Source organism: Athene cunicularia, unplaced genomic scaffold (genome assembly GCF_003259725.1).
Source record: "Athene cunicularia isolate RWA unplaced genomic scaffold, athCun1 SCF_62, whole genome shotgun sequence".
Taxonomy (NCBI): Eukaryota; Metazoa; Chordata; class Aves; order Strigiformes; family Strigidae; genus Athene; species Athene cunicularia.
The window spans coordinates 6,204-13,944 of NW_020799493.1; the positions used below are offsets into that span (position 1 = coordinate 6,204).

General features: G+C 52.3%; 1 protein-coding gene across 1 annotated transcript in view; it reads left to right on the forward strand.

Moving 5' to 3' along the window:
- The first annotated feature begins 5,703 nt into the window (after window positions 1–5,703).
- The window catches only part of LOC113490901 (olfactory receptor 14A16-like), a 13,823-nt gene continuing 11,785 nt past the window's right edge, over window positions 5,704–7,741 (forward strand). Inside the window, exon 1 of the mRNA XM_026867510.1 lies at window positions 5,704–5,708. The gene's annotated coding sequence lies outside the window, so the exon portion shown is untranslated. The remainder of the gene's footprint in view (window positions 5,709–7,741) is intronic.

Here is a 7,741-nt window from a genome sequence, read left to right on the forward strand (position 1 = left end):
GGGGAAGCTGCCTCCACTGAGGGTCACCATCCCTAGGGGAGAACCGCACTAGTGATGTTTCAGACAGGTTCTTCCCCTTTACAGGCCGAGCGCAGCTGCCTGACCATGGACATCGAGTGCCCCTTGCAGACGCCCCTGGGGATCTGACGGATTTCCCTGGGACTGGCCGCAGTCACCCAGGCCAGGAGGTCTCCTGCAGGAGAGCAGAGCCCCTGGGGAGCTGCTGGGTGAGGCCAGGCAGAGGGGCCCAGGGCACCTGCTCTGCCCCCAGGCATCTCCTGCCCTGTGACTGAGGGCAGCTGTGTCTGCAGCTACATCCCACACTGGTCCTGGAAGTATTTTTGTCTTTCAAAATCTTAATTTAAAAAAAAAAAAAAAATAATTCACGAACTATCTCAAAGACTTGTACATCAAAACAAAGCAAAGCTAACCTAAAAGAAAATTAACACAGAAAGTTTGAAATAAGCATACAAATATATTAAAAATTTTAGTTGCTTTTCATCTTTTCTCAACTTTTTTTCATTTTTATTGACATTTACTCTACATTTCTATTACACTCAGGCGTGCCGCATAGAAGACAGACATTTCTATGTCTTGCAGAGATCCCAGCACACTAAAGCCCTCCCCACCCAGCAGCACCCTTGCCACTCCTCACCCCTTGCCCCAGGAGAGTCCCCACTGAGGCGGCAGCTCTCTCCCCTGGTACGGGGAAGCTGGGTGAGCACCTGCAGCGAAACCCCCTGGGTTTGTGTGCCCGGATTTGCACTTGTCTCAACACATCTGTGTGGCGGTGTCTGCTCAAAGGGGTCTCTGCATCATCCAGGAACACTCCCTTTTTAGTCCCCTCAGGGGAAATTAAGAGTGAGTGCTTTTCAGGTGAAGAAAGGGAGGAGACTGGTCTCCCCCAACATCAGACAGCTCCGGGCCGATGTCCGTGTCAAATCAAGTTGTCTGGGCTTCCCTTCTTGGCCAATGGAGACAAAGGAGTTGTCAGCACTGAGGTGTCTGGAGATCCTTTTCCTGGTGGCCAGGGAATGCTCCAGAAGGGTTCCCATAGGTCCTGGGTCACCCTTCCAAGCACCCTGAGGGTACTTCAGCTCCCCCAGGGCATGTCAGAGAGCAACAGCTGATGGGTGTGGGCAAAGGAACTGCTGAAAATCACAGAATCATCAAGGTTGGAAGAGACGTTGAAGATGGTCTAGACAGCCATTAACCTCACTCTGACAGTTCCCCGCTGCACCATATACCTAAGAGTTATGTCAACGTGACTCTTCAACCCCTCTAGGGATGGGGACTCCCCCCCTGCCCTGGGCAGCCCATTCCAATGCCCAACAGCCCCTTCTGCAAAGAAATACTTACTGATATCGTGTGTAACCCTTCCCTGGCGCAACTTGAAGCCATTTCCTCTTGTCCTGTCGCTTACTACTAGGTTAAAGAGGCTCAAACCCAGGTCTATGCACCCTCCTTTCCGGTAGCTTTAGAGGGCCAGGAGGTTTCCCCTCTGACTCCTCTTCTCCAGACTAACCCCCCCACCACCACCACCCAGTTCCCCCAGCTGCTCCCCAGCAGAACTTTGCTCCAGACCCTGCACCATCTCCGTTGCCCTTCTCTGGACATGCTCGAGTCATTCAATGGCATTTTTGGAATGATGGGCTAAAAACTGAACCCAGGAATCTAGGGGTGGCCTCACCACTTAGTGAAACTCCCCCAGTTGGCCTTAGCCCATGGCTCCAGCCTGGCCAGGTCTCTCTGCAGGGCATCCCCACTCTCTAGAGATCAACACCCCCACCCACCTGGGTGTCATCTGCAAATTGAGGGGGCACAGGATCCCCTTGTCTAGAGCATCAATAAAGTTGTTAAACTGGATCGAGTGGATCTGGACTGGTAGCATAAAGGTGAATTTCTGGCTCGCTGGGCCCTTGACTCCTCAGAACATCAGGGCTGAGATGGAACATCGAGACGGGCTCATGACTGAGGGGTGGACGCCATGAATGTGCTACGATCAAGCAACCAATCGGTTAAAGCCCCTTTGGTACAGAGGATGATGGTTAAAATATAAATAAGGGATAACCTGGCAGGTTGACTCTATCCCACTCCCACAAACTCGGCACGACAAAGCCCCCGTAGTGCTCAGTGGGATTATGTTGGGGAAGACCGTCGGGGTTACTCCTCCATCGGGTAAAGTTAAACCCGTGCGTGGGCTTACTTTTGCCCAAGGCCCTGGGTGTACTTGGTGAGGGAGCCAGAAGAATGGAGAGGGCTGATGTGTGCCTCGATGGGAGCTGGTTTTAGGTGAGAACAGCCAAAGATCCGCAGTGTCAGATCCCCCTGCTATTGCCCACAGTGCCTTGCAGCATCCCCGTGCCACAACCAAAGTCTCCTGCTCGCACCGAGTGAGCCGACTCCGCCTCATTCCTCAGATTCTGGATAGTTGGGACCCAAAGTTACGGACTAAATGACCTCAGCAGACATTGTGGAAGGATGGAGCAGAGACCGATGGAACGATACCTGATTGGAATTTGGAAAGTACAGGCTTCCGGAAACCCACATCAAACCCACAGAATCCTGTGTCTCCTATCTCTAGTCGCTGCTAATTTATTAAACAACGACAATGTCCACCTTGACACTCTAGGCCACCATCATCCACTGTCAATCCCGAATCTCCATCAGACTTTGGCCCGTGGGGCTCTTAAAGGGGCAGCGCATCCCTGCTGGTGACCCCATGGCTAAACGCCAGGTAGTCACCAAGTTGCTTTATCACTTGCCCACCCCACACTCCGTTTCCCCCCTTTTTTCTCAACAGGGCAAAACCGGGAAAGATAATAAGATAAACCAACCCTGGGGGTAAAACAAAGGCAGTTTGTAATAAAGCAAATCAAAAGTCCAAACGTGGAAGCAAAAAAACCCAAACAAACATAACACGTAAATGATTTATTCTCTACTTTCCACGGAGAGGCGCTGTCGTGTCTTCTCAGGGAGCAGGGCTACCACACCCGGAGGGGTTGCCTCGGAGGACTAAGTGTGACCCCCACCCCTTTCTCCTTTCTCCCTGTTTTATACTGTGCAGATATCACATGGTCTGGAATATGCCTTTGGTCAGTTGGGGTCAGACGGAAAGGCCAACGATGGCAAACAAAGGCCAACGATGGTCAACAAAAGCCAACAAAGGCCAACGATGGCCAACAAATCCTAACAAAGGACGAGGATGGTCAAAAACCCCAACGATGTCAAATAAAGGACAATGATGGCAAATAGTGACCAATGATGGCCAAGAAAGGCCAGCAATGTCTAACGATGGCCAACAAAGGCCAGCAATGGCCAACAATGTCCAACAAAGGCCAGCGATTGCCAGCAATGGCCAAAGATGGACAACTAAGGCCATGATAGGCCATCAATGGCCAACAATGGCCAACAAAGGTCAACAAAGGCCAACAATGGCCAACAAAGGCCAGCAATTCCCAACAAATGCCAAAAAAAGGCCAACAAAGGCCAGCAATGGCCAACAACTGCCAATGAAGGGCAACTATGGCCAATGAAGGTCAAGAAAGCGCAGCAATGTCCAACAATGTCCAACGAAGGCCAACAAGGGCCAAGAATGTCCAAGGATGTTCAAAAAAGGCCAACAATGGCCAACAAAGGCCAAAAAAGCCTAATGATGTCCAATGATGCCAAAAGACAGCAAAGTCCAACAAATGCAAACAAAGGACAACAAAGACCATCAATGGCCAACAAAGGCCAACAACAGCTAATAATGGCCAACAAAGGCCAACAAAATCCGTGCTGGATCACGTGGCCCATTACTGGATCATGTTTTCTTGCCGTCACCCGGCACGGCCAAGGCCTTGTCCCCAGAGCTGCTCCCCAGCCAGGCAGCGCCCTTCTCCCACCACAGCAGGGTGTCCGTCTGTCCTAGGTGCAAGACGTCACCTTTGTCCTTCTTCTGTCTCATGAGGTTCCTCACAGGACGGTCCTGTTGCCTGGCAGGGTTCATCTGAACGGCGCCCCCAGAGCTCAGGGATTGTCGCCTCTAGTGTCAGTGACAAGCACGGCCACTGCTGCCACCTCTGGGTCATGGGTGCACCCAGAAGGGTCCCCTGTGCTGCCACAACGCCCCAGTATGTCCCAGTGACCTCCAGGTATTCCCTCCACCACAGCTCTTTCAGCCTCCAACAACTGTTTTACCCAACTTGTTGCACTCCAGCTCTGCTGTAACAGCATAATTTAGGTACGAGAATATTGAGGGAGACCGTGTCCAATGGTCTTCTTGACTTGGAGTCAGGTGACACCCACCGTTCTCCTCCCACCTACCAAGGCGGCCACTTCCCCATGAAGGCCATCAGGTTGGGGAGCCATGATGTCCCCTTGGGGGGTCCGCTTGGGCACTATCTGTTGAGTACCCGGGAATGTCACCCAAGAGGGCTCATTGGAAGGGTCACTCCTCACCTCGTGTACCCAGTGGGTGCTGGGGGGGGCAATTCTGGACTCTATCAAACATGATTGTGACATTGGCTTGTCCTCACCCACCAGAGACCTCCCCTAACCACGTTAGTTTTAGAAGGGAATATTTAAAAAAAAAAAATAATAATTGCTCTTCCACTGCAACGCTGTGTCAAATTAATATTTCATTTCTTTTCACCTGTCCAGTAAAACGAACCATTCCCAAAGACACATTTTTCAAAATCGAACTAAATAAAATAAAACAAAACAAACAAACAAACAAACAAAAAACTTTCCCCACAATTCTTTTGTATTATTTCTCATCCTTTCGGTACGTTCGGATTCCTCTCAGCTTGTGAGCTGCTGCTTTGAACTTTGGATGGTTAAAATCTTTTCTCTCTTTCAGCAGACTAATTGTCTCCTTGTCCAAGTCCTCCAGTATGTACATCTCTAACTTTGTCTTTCTACCAACCAAAATTATTTCTCATAAAATTACCACTTGCAGAACAGCAAACTCATTGAGATTGAACTTATAAAAGAAAATGTATTTTATTTTGTATGAATCTTGATGATGTTTGAGTTTTCCTTGCTTACAAACAGCAGAAATCCTTCTGTGCCCGTGTGCAGCCGGTTCTCCAAGGACAATAGGGGGGAGATTGTGCAAAGGAGCTGTAACCTCCCGCTGCAGAGATCAGAGGAGAAATCTGATGTAAGGAGAAATGATGCGAGTCCCAGGCGGCTGATGAGAGAAATGCTGGGCCTGGGGGGGTGAGGACAAAGGTTGTCCGTACTGTGTTGGACCCCAAGGGGCTGTCCAGGAGCTCTCCCGAGGAGATGCTCTGCATCGATGTCAATCCGAGAGTGCTGCTATCGCCTCTTCTCTAAAGTGTAAATTAAATAACGTGCTCTTTAAAATACAGAGTGATTTGTATTAGGGGCACTTGGAAATCTTCCTCCTTAACTACACCATGAAATGACTCCAATTAGATGCACAAGTCCTGAAGACTTGAGGAAAACTAAAGGAAGAGAACTAGCTCGTTATGGCATTGTGTATTTTAATGAGCCCCGTGGTGTATTTGGCCCCATGTCCATGTTGATCAGAGCCTGAGAGGAGACGGAGCAAAGGGCTCAAGAAGTCCAAGTCAGCAGCAAAGCTCCAAGTGCCCTGAAGCCCTGATTGGCCCCACGGAGGGCCAGCACTGACAAAGCCTCTGCAGGGACTCGTTAGAGCAGAGAATTGGAGGCTGTGATTGCAGGCAGGCAAAGGCCCCGTGCAGGCTGTAATGCTGTGAAACCCTTGGGTTGGCTGATGGAGCACAAAGGCCAAGGCCTGACCCTCCGGCCCTGGGAAGGAGATGCTGCCCGTCGTGTGTGGCTCAGGGCTCTTCCTGGGGGCAGGGGCTGTGAGGGGGAGCAATGCCAAGGGTAGGAAAATGCACAACCCCTCCTAGCCTGCCCCAAGCAATGGGAAGAAGAAATGAAGTGCAGAGCCTCCCCATCAAGTCTGTCCTGCGAGGCCTCGGGGGCAGAGGCAACTGCCATAGCCAAGGGGAGATAGACCTTGGTCCTGTTGGGCCTTTTCGCCGTGCCAGAGCACTCGGCCATCTCGCCTGCCGGCTGTCCTACACTGCACGGTGCCGGCACCTCTTTCCCTCCAGGCTGCAGACACCCATCTTGCTTTCCCACCTAGCTCCTGCCTCAGCATTTCCACACCTTCACTGATGTCTCTCCACACTCACCGGCTGTTCCTTGAGAGATAAAACCATGGCCTGATTCTGCACCCTCGGGCGATCTCGTGTACCAAAGTGTTACAATCTGAATGAGATTGCTTCTCTATCAATTGCACTCTGAACTTTCGAAGATATGCTTTGTTCAGTTTTGCTTTCGACTACCGATAAATGCTCCATCATCTCGGAAACCCCCCTTCAAGCAGCTGCAGGCTGTTTGTACCGTGCCCTGAGGGTGCACCTCACCAGGCTCAAGCAGCCCAATATTCTCAGCCTCTCCACCAAGTCCCCAAACCCCGTCCTGGCAGGTCTGCTCTGGAGCCTCTCCAGTTCCTCCTCATTCCTCCAGCACAGGGAGCCCCACCCCAGACACACCAGTCATGATGTGGCCACCACAGTGCTGATGGTAACTGCCTTGTCTGAGCTGGCCACATGCCCCTAAGGCAGCCCCATGGGCAGCTGCCCTTACTCACGGGGACACACCCCTCTGCCTTGGATGGCATCCCTAGGGATGCCCAGGCCCTTCTCCTCGGGGCCACTCCCACGCCGGTCAAGTCCCAGTGCGCAGCCAGCTCTGGGGTTGTTCTGTCCCCAAAGGCAGGACTGGCCACTTGCCCTTGTAAAGCTTCATGAGGTTTCTACTGACTGAAGCCCAGAGATTTTCAGGGTCCCCCAGCGATGCAGCTGGCTCCAGGGCCAGCTGGTAATGTGCAGGTAGAGGAGAGCATTCCCCCAGGTGCAGTCAGGGATCACTTTCCCCTTCCCTTCCACCCAGGCTTTCTAGCAGAGGTCCATGGACTTCCAAGTCCCAACTGAGTACCAGGGCCTAAACCTGTGTCCTTCCTCCAGCTGTCCAGAGGAGACTTCATCCTCCTGCTGTCCTTCATCAGGAGGTTGGCTGATCCTGAGCACAAGACCACTGTGCCCTGAAGAGTGCGTGATCCTCAGAACAGCAAAGCTGAGCAGAGCCAGGCCTGGGCTGTGCCGGGCTGTGCTCCATGTACTGCTGGGGCTTCAGGCCCTCTTGGGCTGAGTGTATCCCTTGGTCGTCATTTCAATTGGACTGTAAGAGAGAAGAGTGCAGGAAGGTCCCACCTGCCCCTGGCCATCCGGCCATCGGCATGTCCTGACCTTTATACAAAAGCAGCAACACACGCCCGTGTGAACATCCTCTGTTGGGGGCAGTGGAGGAAGAAAACCCTTGATAGAGCAGCACTGGAACTGGTAACACTGAAAGAGCTCACAGGGGCACAGTGAGAGAACAGTTCAAGGGGTGGGATCTGCACAGCTTCCCGCACCAGGATCAGAACCATGTCCTTGTGCAAACCAGCCCCCAAGCCTGCTGCTGGCCTGCCAGGGATTGCGGCAGGTGTGACCTCACAGCTGCCTTCACAGCCATGCACCTTCTGCTGGCCCACGAGATCCTGAGGCACAGCTGAGCTCATCCCAGCGCTCCACACCAGCTCCTCTTCGTGGCCCACGAGGGGATCAGATACAGGTCACCTCACGTTCCGCTTCCAAGGCCTTATGGCTGCTCTAGAACCCTGCAGTCCCTGTGCTGCCCCCAAGGGCCAGAC